Raw genomic sequence first — 13,973 nt, forward strand, 5'->3', positions numbered from 1 at the left:
AGCACTAAATGCTTGATGAAGGTCAATGCCACTGTGGCCGTGGTAAAACGAACTACCTGCATGGCCTTTCTCCAAAGCACCAGCAACACAGTGACTTCTTGGGGTTCTGCAGGTGCTTTCAGCTGACTTAGACATCATATGTTAAACTCCAGCACTACCACAAGGGTCTTGCATTTTCTAGGCTCCAAAAACTAGACTGAGTACCAGTTTGGCACGTGTACCATTCCTGAACCCATTCTTGGTGCCTGCAACCCATCAGAAGGCCACTGTAGGCAGAGAAGCAACTTGTGTCAGCAGAGTCACATTTGCACTTGCAAGGCTAGTAAAAGGTGTGGAAAATGGGGCACATGCTTATTTTGAGGCGGCACAGATTCTGTACATTAGTGAGACTGCAGTTTTGCCAGAGGGGGCTCAAGTCATCCTAAACCTCTGCACATTCAGAGCCAATACCAGCTGCCACCCTGCAACACCACCACCACTCTCATGCATTGCTCTTCAAAGCACTTCCCGAACACTCACCCATTAATCCTGCCAGCACTTCTGAGACACAGACACCTCTGTTATCCTCAAATTACTCACAGGGAAGCCAAGGGATGAAGCTGGAGGCTTGAATATTCAAGGGGACCAAGAGGCATTAAGGGCAGCATTCAGCTACCCTAAATTTCCAGGTTATCTGTGTACCTAGACACAAGAATGCAAGCACCAAATTTCTGCATGAAGAGCCCCCAGCTTCAGCCTTGTGCTCAGGACCATACAGCTATCCTCTCTCCACACCATTACACTGCAAAAAATAACACAAATCCAGGCCTCTACCGGACAGACACAACAAGGCACCAAGATCAAACAAGCAGGTGAGCAGACACCTGTCTGAACTCATACCAGTAAATACAGGTTGCACATCTTCAGAATTTTTACCCAACCAAAATATGAAAGCTCTTCCCATGGTCTGAACAATTTACCTACACTGGCCAGAACAGCTGAATTACACATTTATTTGCAGAGCAGGAACACAGGTTCTTTTTCATGCTCTTTCAGTTTAACACACTTGACTGGACAGCCCTTTAGCAAACTGACCTAAATTTGAAGATAGTCTTGCCTCGAGCCAGGTCTTGGACTAGATGCTCTCCCGCAGTCTTCGAATCTTCAAACCCCACTTCTCGGGCTTTCTCTGCCACAGCACTGGAGTGCTTTTGGCCTTGGTGATTTGCAAGGTTCAGAGTCCAATGCTACAAACCATGCATCCATCCATAGCCCACACCGCCCTTCATGCTCCTTTCTGGTCTTGAGCTGCTGAGCCCACATTCTCTTTTAATCTGTTTATAGGGAACCGCTTGTGCAAGTGACTCTCCACACCTAAGCACAATCCAACCCTTCTGAGGGTTATCTTAAGTCACCATTAGGTGAAAAGCTAGTAAAATTATGTAGTTTGGAGAACAGCAACACACGCACCACAAACACAGAAAGCTGGAGTAGCTTCAGGCAACGTGGCTCACCAGATTGAAGAGCACATAGGCACATAGCCAGAAGGAAGGCAAAAGGGAACCAGTGCCGAGAAGGGGTAACAACAATGGAACAAAAGGAGAGAGAAGAGAAAAGAATGAAGGAAACTACAGAGAAGAGGAAAGATTTTCCTCGGTCACGAGACAGAATAAGCCAGACTGTCAACTGGCACAAACTGGTCAGACTTGTCTCCATCTGCAGAGCTGGCTGTGCTGGGGATGGATGAAACCGAACAGTCGGTGATGTGGCTCTAGGAAGGAAAGCTGTTGGGGCAGCTGGTGTTTTGCCAGGACACACACCCAGATGCTGCCAACGCCGACTGTGGAATGTCCAGTGCCATTTTCTCCCCTTTCTTATTTAAACAGTTTCTGCAAGTATTTAAGCCCCTACACCTGGCACTCAGAAGTCTGTGATGAGGATGATATATGTGTTTTTACAGCAAAGAAAGGAAAAAGAAACAAGACCGATGATATTCTCTGATCTAACCTTTCCTCAGGCTGTGCTCACCCCTGCCAGCACACACAAATCTGGCGCACAAGGATAGAAGATGTACTGCAAGAAGTTTTCTCTAGCCCTGAACTAGTTTAGTATTTCCAAGCAGTCACTGTGCCTAGTGACATGCAGAGTACTTGTCTTCTCATATAGCACATAACACGGCAGGCAGCCGCTCCTTAAACCACTGTACTTAAATACAGCTGATGTGGAACAACTACTACCCTGTAAAATGTTATCATGAAAGAACTAGCAGAGCCTTTTAGTACAATTCTAGAAATGATACAGCTCCTTCTGGCTTCATATACTAATTGCACTGAAATTGCATCCAATGAGTCCCTGCATATTTAATCAGGGCTGGGGCTGCTGAACACACTGCTATTGCACGGGGTGCTATCAGCCAGAGCCATAAATTATTAACTTTGCCAACTAAACTTCTGCTGAATAATTTTAGGTTGGCGGTGCATTGTTTGACTGAGGCAAAGCTTGCTTTGTGTATCCCTTTATCATTAATATTCTTACTGTGTTTCCTACGGCACCAAAGTGCTGGGAAGGGTCACTGCTCAGCTCGAGACGAGGCCCCCAGGGAGGATGTGGTGCCTCAGACAGACTGTATTATATGCCATCACTGAATATTTTCCTAGGCAAAGCACCTCCTCTTGGGTCATGTCTAATCTCATCACTAATTATACCTCTTTGTTAAGGCCAAAGAACATATCTGGTAGTCATCTTTATTAGGCAGAGATTAATAAATAGACATGATCCTGCTTTTCAGCCTTCCAAGTAACACGTAAAGCACAGCTAAGTGCTAGGAAAAAACCACAGAGAACAGATCCAATAAAAGAATCTCTGCCTTCACAAGGCTTCGCTCATTAAACAAAACGAGGCTGTGACAGCTCTGCTCTGCATACTCTCCACGAAGCTCACAGCCCACAGCCCGTGGCAGGAATGAGGCCGAGCACACCAGCTTTGTCACACCTGCTGTGACAGGCAGCACTGGGTTTGATCACTGCCAATACTGTCCTCTTCCTGAGCAGCCCCCACCATGGCCCCCGCACTCGCTTCCATCCCTCCAACACTGCCATCCCACCAAGCAGCACCCACTTCTGCAGGCAGACTGCGGGCATTCACAAGGGGGGTGCTGGCACTGGCTGCTGGCAGGGGCACACACCAGGGCGGGCACACACCAGGGCAGCCCCACACGGCTGCTGGGACTAGGGCTGCTTGGGGTTGCCATCACCTCCTGCCCATGCTGTGCTCAGCAGGAAGTGCAATGGATCTCCGCTGATCCTCACAAGAGCTTTTATAATACATATCAAATAAGATCCATACCAAGCATAGAAGGGGTAGAAGGGGATAGAAGGGATAGAAGGGATAAGAAGGGGTGCTACCCAGAACTTACTGCTGCTGAGGAGCAGGCTCCTATTTCCCACACTTTTTATTAGGGAACAGCAGGGTTAAAGCCATCAACTCCAGCTGCATCAAGATTTATTCCACGTTGCTAGCCCACAACTACATGTATTTTGAGATTCTCAAAATAAATGCATTGTAAACGTATAAATTATCTTTACCCAACTTTAATTATTATTAATGCTAATTACTCCCCAACATGAAACGCTCACCATGGAAGATGCAAAACATATCCTTAGCTGTCAGCCTGCGCAACAGCTGGTAGAGCTGAGAGCAGCAGGCATCTGCTTACCAGGGTTCTTCCTGACAGGGAGGCAGCTTACAGTAAGGGCCACAACTCACATTACAAATCAGTAGACCTTGAGGGAAAAAATGGAAATTTTGAACCAACGAACAAAGCACAGATTGTATGCAGACCAGTATTTGCCATTAATCAAGCAAAGAAATATATATCAGCTCACAGTTGCCATTTCTCCCTCTAAACAAGGGAGTGAAGTGCAAAAAGTGAAGGCAGTCAATGCTATCAGCCCTGTTAAGTATCATGCAAAAGCTGCACCCAACCTACTGTTTAGCATACTGAATGCGGTGGAAGTTCCGTGGAAATTGGCACCCTGGACCATAACCCCGCCATGTGCATTCCCATCACTAGGTTTACACATAATTTGTGTCCAAATTCAAGGCAACCAGCAAAAGGGACCACTTTAGCTCAGGTGATACAAATCTCCTGGCCTGGGCAGCCCTCAGGCAGCCCAGGAATACTCACATTCAAATTTAACTGGTTTGAAGTCATATTTTTGGTTAACCAGATATAACCTGGGGTAGGAACCAGCTCCCACCGGGGTACCCCAGCAATCCCACTGACCTTGGTGGAAATCCCACACAGAAGCCCACCAGCCCAACCCCATCCCTGGGCAAGTCTTATGTATGGAACCGCTTCCAGCTGAGCTACTGCTACACCAACCCACTCCATCTACAGGTAACAGCAGATCCTTGGTATGCAAGAAGAGCATAAAACCACATTTCTCACACCTGGCAGCCTACAGAAAGGGATGCCCATTGATTTTCACCGTCATGCAGCCTTGTGCCACGATCTCTCAGTGGCAGCCATTCACTGGCTCTCCCAAAAGTCAAAGAAACTAATCTTATTTGTCACTCACAAGCTGTATTAGATCAAAGGGTCAAAGGATGCTGCCAGAGCATCTGGATGCACAGCAGTGCAAATGCAAAAAAAGGAGTGTAACTGGAAGCACAGGGACAACAGACAGAGGGCTTGGTAAAGAAGCCAAGATGGGTCATCACAACAGAAATGACTTTGCCAAGAGAAGACAGTAGCTGAAGACCCACAGTGTACAGGTTTGTCTCCTGATACTGAAATACAGCACACTTTCAAATCACCCTTGGATGGAAGAAGGGGAAGGTTTGAGACAACTGCAAGTAAGAAGCAGAACAAAAATTGAGCTGAAGCGATCGAAGTACAATTGGTTTAATTCTCAAATACAACTGTGAAATCGAAGTGCCTCCCATCTGAGGCATGTGGCGAGAAGCCACCCGAAGCCCACTCATATGGTTCATGAGGTCACCAGAAGCCCCAGCACAATTACATCTTTCTGTCAGAGCTACTTATTACTGAAGCACACCACATAATCTTTTCTCTTGGCTCATAAGTACCGGTATTTCAAAAGGCCTACAAACACACTGCTACTTCAACAACTTTTGAGGAAAAAAGAAAAAGGAAAAAATAAAAATAACAGAAACAACAACAACAAACCAACGAAAAAAAACCACCCACACCAAAAAGGAACCCCACAACCAAAAAACAGAACAGAAGATGATTGCCCATCTAATGAGTTCGTCTCCAAAATACATTTATGACACAGAGCCCAGTTTTTATGCTCTTACACTGATTTATTTGGAGTACCATGGTGTGTAAGTGCATCACAGCACTTTTATAGAGGCTGTCTGTCTTCTTTCCAGTTTTTAAGAGAGGGTCTGACACCTCAGTAGCCAAAGGCTAAGCCAGATAAATGCAATGTCTTCAGTCCTAAATTAAAGATATTGGACAGAGAGGGCATTAGGTACCATGGTGAGGCACTACAATAGGCAGACCCTCCTGGTCACACACAAGCGTAGCAGTCAGGATTCAATCAAAAGCCTCTGTAATAGAAAAAAGAAAGCACCAGAAGGCAAGGACAAACACTTGGTTCAAATCACAAAAGCGTGATTACTGTCTTAAAAGGAAGGGTTCAATTCCTGTACATGATATGACAAGGTGAGCAGTTCTATTGCTGCGCTATCTGCACACAGAGGGGTTTTCTAAACAAGGGAAACCTCGGGGGTTGCTGAGAGAGTCCCTGGGAGCCCATAAGCTTGTGTGACAGCAATCTACAGGACCTGAGTGGGGCAGAGGCAATGGTGGCCAAGCCCCCCATCCTTCCCTCCTCAGGTATAGAAGAAGCCTTTACAGAGCGCAGGCAAATAGGGCATGGTGTGGCACTTCATGTGGGAGAATGTGCAGGAAGGTTTACAAACAATGCCAAGTTGGGCAGGAACGTTGATCTGCTGGAGGGTACGAAGGCTCCACAAAGGATTTGGACAGGCTGGATTGATGGGACAAGGCCAAGGCGGCCAAGGGCATTCTGGCCTATACCACAAACAGTGTGGCCAGCAGGACCAGGGCAATGATTGTCCTCCTGTACTTGGCATTGGTGAGGCCACAGCTCAAATCCAAAAATGTTCAGTTTTGGGCCCCTCACTTCAAGAAAGACATTGAGGTGCAAAAGTGTGTCCAGAGAAGGGCAAAGCTGGTGAAGAGTCTGGAGCACTAGTCTTAATAAGTAGTGGCTGAGGGGGAGCTGGGTTTGTTCAGCCTGGAGAAAAGGAGGCTCATGGGGGACCCTCTCACTCTCTGCAACTACCTGAAAGGAGGTTGTAGGCAGGTGAGGGTCAGTCTCTTCTCCCAAGTAAGAAGCAACAGGACAAGAGGAAACAGCCTCAAGTTGCACCAAGGGAGGTTTAAATTAGATATCAGGGAAAATTTCTTCAAGAAAAAGGTTGTCAAGCATCAGACCAGGCTGCCCAGGGAACTGGTTGAGTCACTATCCTTGAGGTATTTAAAAGCCATGTAGCTGTGGCACTTAGGGACACGGTTTAGCAAGAGACTTGGCAGTACTAGGTTAACAGTTGGACTCGATGACCCTAAAGGTCTTTTCCACCCTAAAAAATTCTGTGACAAGCTCACCCTGCAAAAACTTTACCCTGAGGTTTTCGTCTGGGCAAATGCCTATTGATTTCATCTTCAGTGTAAACTTCATGATCTGGCCCAAAGACAGCCAAGAGATTACAAGGTCTGATCCGAGAGCATATCAATGACAGCATGGGTTGAGCTTACTTAAATTAGAATAGGAGCAAGCCTACCCCTAACCAGGCTAAAAGCCTGAAACCCAAAAATCTATGCAGAAAAATGTGCTTCAGCTGGAAAGCACAAGAAAAAAAAGTGGAGAAATCACTTACGGTTACTTGGGATATGTGTAACTACTTCCTACTAGTTCTGCAGGGCTATGAAACCACAGGAGGGGAAAGCAAGCTGGATAGGTGGGAGAAAACCATGCTCAAAAGAGCGTGCAAACACATCATACAAGCTGTAGCTGAATGACATGTCTCCTAAGCTGCTGTTTCATTTTGAAATAGGTATTTACTTCTGCTAAGCACAGTACGATGATATTTGGGTCCCCCAAAAAGATTAAGTGAGGGAATGGGGGAACAGAGAGGTGGATTTATTACAGCTTAGAAGGAGGACAGAGGGAAGCTAGATTGGCAGTGACAACATAAAATGCTGCACAACCATATACAAGTAGTTCCTTTTTAAAAAGAAAGAAATATATGCTTTGCTCATGGCCACAAAAAGCACTGCACTCAGCATATTTATGGTCTGTGTGTTAGTTTTCCACATTAAGATGACTGCCAGTGCCTTCCAGGGCTTTGAAAACTTAAACTCTCAGTGGAGCCCAGCTTCTGCTGATTTATGTTTGCATCATCTAACCTCTGTGAACCTACAGTGGTATCAATGACTAAACTGCTCTGAAATAAGATTGTATCATTTCTAGCATTAGCAATGTGTGTAAATATTGGACTTAAGTCCAGAGCAGTTCAGCCAGAAAAAAATAACACTGCATTTAGCCAGCTGGAACTGGAAACAACACACTTTTTTAATAATGCACAGAATTTACTGTCACAATTTCCTAAATTGACATAAATATGTGTTACTATGAACATTTTTATGCATGCACATGTATTTACTGTATTTTTTATGTAAGCATGTTAGGGATGCTTATGTCTACCCATACCTGCATTTTCAGAACCCTTGCAATGGGTCAGTCATTTAATACAAAAGCCAACTTGTGCCAAATACAAAAATCAAACAAAACAAAAAAAAAAGAAAGAAGAAAAGTAAGAAAATCAGATCACAACAACCCTATCTTTCATTGCAAAAAAACTTTGTACTCAAATCCCAAGCATATCAGCATATCACATGTAAACCTGTGTAAAATTCATTTTTTGGAACTGAAAGTATTATTTAGCTCCTGTGGTACTTTTTCATCTGTCGATTGTCCTTGGTTCTGCAAAGAGAAAGAGTTTGACAATGGCCATGGCATGCTCCTTGGAGATTAGGCCTCTGGGGTTCATCTGATTCAGTGCCTGACTTCTGCCAAGCTGCATCCTCTCCGTATGTCCATCAAAAACCACTTCTCTGGCCCAGAGGCCCTGCCTGCAGAGCTGCAGTACGGCATACATTCCCAGCTCTTCATACCTGGGTCCTTCTCCCTTGACCTCTAATTGACTTTTCCGACAAGGCATGGCTGCACTCATCTCCGGAGCCATCACATTCCACATTGGCACATTGGTTGCGTACCTTCCACTCTTGCACTATTTTGGTAACCTTGTTGGGACACTTATCTATCAAGCAGAAAGCACACTATATATGGGAGCATCTACCAATGCATTCAAGTCTTCTAGCCCATAAGAAGCAATCTGATCCCATCCCACAGCATCAGCAGCAAGTAAGTGTAACTTCTGTTACAACAGCTGACAGACTAAAGCAGGAGTAACAGCACGCCAGGCAACGGGATCCCCAGCAGGTGCTTTCCTCTGCCAGTTGTTGCAGGAATGTTTCCCCGGCCCCAGTGCACTGCCGGTGAGAAAAATACTTCCCATCACCCTCAAGAATGAAGCGTGCAGCACGGCTTTGGATGTCAAGCTAAAATAGTTCCTTTCAGCGTGGAGTATTAGGACCCATCCCTCCCCGCATGCAAGTAACCCTGCAGCATCTTTAAAATGTGGGGCCCAAGCCAGGTCCAAATTAAGTCAACAAGAGCTTTTCCAGTGACATACCCGGAAGCTGGCTCGGACTACAAGTGACCATGAATGCTGTCCATGGAGGCTGGAGGAATAGATGGATTTTTGGTGGTCAGTCATGACCATCCAAGACCAAGCACTAACTCAATAGACACAGACACCCTTCTATATGTATCCGAAACAAGCTCCGCCTGTTTTGACAACTGCAGTTCGGTTTCAGTTACTGATAACAAGGAATTAAATGTAACATAGCATATTAAGTAAAAATAAAACAACCTTTTCTTCAGATCCCCTCTTGGTAAATTTTTTCCTGCAAAGCGGAAGGAGGTTAATTTTTGTTTCAAGTGGGAATTATAAAGGCACACATATTAACACTTTTATTCTATTTTTCCTGCCAAAGCTGCCATTTCTCATAATCTGTATTAAACCCTAGGCTCTGAGTTTGAGAAGATGGTGCTGCTCAACGCTGTGAAAACAATAAGACTGTGCGTATGGCTGTGCAGCATCCCCTGCCCTGCTGGAGCTAAGTAAATTATAACCTTCACTACTTTCAGAGGAACAGTCCCAGCTGCAGAGAAATGATTCTTTCAAATGACAATATAAAATGATACAGTCAAGCTGCCCGATTTCATTTCCAGAGAGATTTTCTCTCGGGATGCAATCTGCTTCGAAGTAGAGGGAGTTATCTGAACACTGCATCAGAATACAGAGGATAGAGCTGTCAGCAGTGGTTTCAGCCTCTTGCAGAGAGCATTCCTCAATATACGTGAAAACACTCACACATAATTATTGAAAAGGAAGCGAGTCACCTCAAATGTTTTTCTATGTCCCTGAAAGGCTTTCTTGAATAAATATTCTTTCATTATGTTTTAGCTGTTGCCACTGCAGTAGGCTTTGAGGGCAGGATTTAAACTTAGGGCTGTGGGAGGAAGGAGAGGAGCACCCCACCACAAGGAAAATAAAATGTGATTTCCAGTGGACTCTATTTGAACCCTGAGGAACTCAAGGTGGGTGCTCCATCACACCAGCGTCCTGCAAGGTGGTGTCCCCAAGTCTGGTCTCTACAGCTCAAAACACTGAGAGTGCTCTGCGACTGCATCAGGCCTCAGTATTTCAGAAAAGTCTTCATCTTTGTGTCCTACAAAAACCTTCAGTCTAACAGGGATGCCAATCCTGTGCTTTGCTTGAAGATAAGATGAAGGAGCTTATGAAGATAATAACAGATAAAAATATTCCTTGCAACTGGAGAAAATGTTGAGAAGCAATGTAACGTGGAGACTGGATGAAGAAGCCAGTCCCCAGCACCAGGTGAACCTGAAAGAGTCTCAAGGTGCCTGACAAAAGCTGCCCAGCAAGAAAGTCCATCTTACAGCAGAAGAAAGCCCCATAGCTGACTTGAAGTTTGTCTGCTGTTGCTGGAGGGGGGGGAAGGGTTTGTTTGTTTTGTTCTGGGGTTCGTTCGTTTGTTTTTGTGGGGTGGGTGAGGGGTTAAAAGAGACTAAGCAAAAAGACATTCTCACAGTAGCTGGTTGAGGGACAGAAAAGAGAGAGGAAAAAAAAAAACCAATCTTACAGTTTCTATGTCCACATGTTTTTATCCTTGATGTAGACCTGGTCTCACCAGGAAGATGATGTTCCCTAATTTCATGAAGAAAGACCACTTTCCTACACACACAGGTTTGCCCTGACTCTTCTATACCACCAGAAACACTGTGTCCATCCATCCCTGCTGGTGAGCGATCACCCGTCCTGCCAGCAGCAGCCAGGCTTCACCAGGCAGCATAGCACACAGCAGCTATTTTGGCCATCTTGAGGACAGGAGGACTAGGCATGCATCCCAGCCAGGATGTTCAGCTTAGGAGGCACAAAGAAAGGGAACTGGCAGTAGCTGTCTCACACGGTTGAAGGTTATGCTGTTCCTAGTGGTACTACCAGAGGGAAACAATGGTCTCTCCTGCTCCTTATGCACCACCAAATTCCCCCGTGTCACAGCCAGCCTGGCCAGTGCTCATGGAGGGCAATGCTGGCAAGATGGGCTGATAGCAGAGAAGAATACAAGTCAAACAGCTGATCACATCTCACTCGCTCACTTACCCATATAGACACATTCATCAAACTGCTTTTTGAGACAAAAACCTCCTTCCAGTCAGTGGGTTTGTTGAAATAACTGGGTAACTGCAAATCAACAAAGCAACAGTGATACAGGTATTTACTAATATCTTCATTGACATTTCATACAAAACATTTTGCAATATCATAAATGAGTAAGAAAAATCCCACACTATCAACCTATATTTACAGGAGCCTCTTAGAGGCACCACTTGCTTTTAGTTTCCAGTGTAAGACATAAACCAAAAGGTTGGGCTACTTTATAGTGTGAATAAAATCAGAGAGTAAACCTACCTGTTTGGCATGTGTGAAAAGGCAGATGCTACCAGACTCAAATAGGAAGCCTACAAACTTGTTAACTCCTGCTGGAAATGACTACTGGGCTTGAGATAACTCTTTTCCAAGAACAACTCACTCATAACTTAATCTTCACCAGCTGTGAACACCCTGAAACAGGGGATGTGACCTTTACAGGATGCAAGCATGGAGGAATGACTGGAGGGGCCATAGGGCACATACTATCAGCAAATGCACCCGAAATGTGAGGTTGTTTGAAAAGAAAAAAACAAGTCTTTGCTGGCACTCTGGCCACAACCCTCAAAAGCCCTACTTTCTGAGTTTAGCACTTGTCTCTCCACGCCATTGATGAGTAGATAGAGGACCTCTTAGGTTTTTTGCCCTGTGAGCATAGCAGGGGGGAAAAAAAAAGGCAGCAAAGCTTCCCTTATCAGGTCATTCATGCAATAGCAGTAGGAATTAACCCATCCATGACAGTGGTGGGAACAGGTTGAGAAGGGTCTGTTAAAGCTGGGAGCACACCCAAGCACCAAAACAACAGATCAGCAGGGTGCTCCCTCAGCCCGGAAACAAGACATCTTACATCATTTCCTCCTCTGCTTTCCCAAGTGCTTTGAAAAATGGCATATATTTAAGAAAAATACCATTGCCAAAGTGATTTCAGTTTTAAGCTGCTTGCATGACAGAAGAATGTACAGTAAGCTTAAGTGTGACTTCCAGCCAAAGCTTGTTCCTACTGGCATAACCAATACCAAGAAAGGACCTCAGTTTCCTTCTCAGGCTGCCTCAAGTACAAACCAGCTTATTTTACCCCAGCGGACAGAAATGCTAAGCAGGTCCACTTAAGAATGCATTATTTGCTCTTGGACATACTCTCTTGTAGTCCTGGAAGGCAAATAACATTTGCTTTCTGCAGCACATCAAACTGAATATTCGCATTTGATTAGCTAGTTATGTGAGGTATCCTCAGGCTTTCTCTGCTCCTCCGCATTTTAATAATCTCTTTTTAATTTCTGTCTGATAGTTATTTTCACCCAAAATGTATTAGTAACTCCACACACCTATGCTAATTCCAACATCACAAGCAGCTGCCCATTCTTCTTCATTCTCCTGGTCTCCCTACACTTTCCATCTCACAGTTGCTGCCACCATGTGAAAAGCATGCCCAATTTGCCATCTTCAGAAAACTGGGTATTATACACTTTACTCTTCCTTCAACTGCTTGTTAACGCATAGAAAACTTCACAGAGAGTGTGTCAACATTCTTTCACACTATACAGCCACGTCTCAAGATTTTTCACAGCTTGAGCATAGATCTGCTCAAACTATGTAACCAATCCATTACTGCCACTCAAAAAGCAATTTTTTAATCTTAATTTTCTGCAGAATGAAAAATGTAATGCTAATCTTGAAATAAAATTATTATTTGTACTTTAATTTTTTAAATATGTGAGTATTTTTTTCAGATTTTGCTTTAAGCCCCTGCTGGTGTATGCAATTCCTTGAAGCATTCTTGCCCTACACCACAGGAAAATAAACTGCATTTATCCCCTGCAGAGTCAATCTGCACACCAACAATAAACACTCTAAGCCTGCTTCTTTTAATATGTGAAACCCTGACCTCAGATGTATATGCAACATTGCCACTGACTTTAATGAAGACAGGAGCATATTTAAGGGCAAAATTGAGAATACTCTCTGGTTTTCCTCAATATTTTATATAACCACTCCACCAGAGTCCTAAGAGCCTTTTTACCCAGGCTTCTGTAATGAGCTTTTCTGAGCTACACCTTCCAGTAAACCCCTTTCCCTCTTGGCTCCGAATTTCAGAAACCTTAATTTAGCTCAGCACATAAACAGCAACTCCAGAGACCATTTCTAATCCCACGTATTCTTGTGATGCCTCTTCGTAGCATGTTGCTCTTTCATAGCCTCTACATATCCATTTGCTGCAGCACGCTGAACCACTCCCAGCCGGACATTCAGCTCCCCGGGGATCAGGCATATAGGGAAGCTTTAGGGCATGTGCCAAAAACACAGGTAAAGCAAGCATTTGCACATGATACTGCTCTTCGAAAATGATGAAAAACTTTGACTCAGGTGGTGTAACCATCTCACAAGGCCAGCTCACCACATAGAGCTCACCCAGAGGGGTAACATCATTCCAGGACCTTGCCACCAGCCAGCAGACATGTAGTTCCTAATACATGCAAATAACTTCAGATGCTGAATTTTGAGAAATAATAAACCAAACAAACTAAAATACAGTCAGATGTAAGGAAATCTCTTTCCAAAAGAGGCTCCTCTGAAGGCAGCACTGCTAGATTTACGTTCCTTCATGAACCAAATCCACGTTCAGCCCTACCAAGACCAATTCTACCCCTATGCCAAAGGCATTTAAACAAAGGAGATAAGCACAAACCAAGGATCATTAACACAAGGTGGAATTTCCTCTCAAAGGCGTTAAGCCCAGGGCAGATGAGGCAGAGATCACTGCTGTCAGATGACAGCCCCCCCCCCATGGGTGCTGTTCCCTGCCAGCTCCCACAAAGGGATGAGACTATGATTACTCAAGGAGACTACAGTGTATCCTCACATCTCCTTGCTTTGGTCTGCAGCACAAACTACTGAAGTTCACCAGCCCCCTGCTTTCTGCCTCCTTCCTTGTTTGCTGCAGCCACTCAGGGCCTGGGCCAGGCTCTGGGCAGTTCTCCCAAGTAGCAGCTTCAGCCCCAGGCCCTCTCCCAAGCTCACGGAGAGCACAGTCTGCACCTCTGTTCCCCTGCTCCTGACTCCCAGAAACACAGGACAAA

The 13,973-nt window shown here is 44.9% G+C and overlaps 1 protein-coding gene across 5 annotated transcripts in view; it reads right to left on the reverse strand.

Moving 5' to 3' along the window:
- Positions 1–13,973, reverse strand: part of BTBD11 (BTB domain containing 11) — a 183,302-nt gene that overhangs the window by 143,100 nt on the left and 26,229 nt on the right. The window lies entirely within an intron of this gene.

The sequence above is a fragment of the Pipra filicauda genome, unplaced genomic scaffold (assembly GCF_003945595.2).
Source record: "Pipra filicauda isolate LSUMZ 115617 unplaced genomic scaffold, ASM394559v2 scaffold201_size1378038_pilon, whole genome shotgun sequence".
In the NCBI taxonomy this organism is placed as follows: domain Eukaryota; kingdom Metazoa; phylum Chordata; class Aves; order Passeriformes; family Pipridae; genus Pipra; species Pipra filicauda.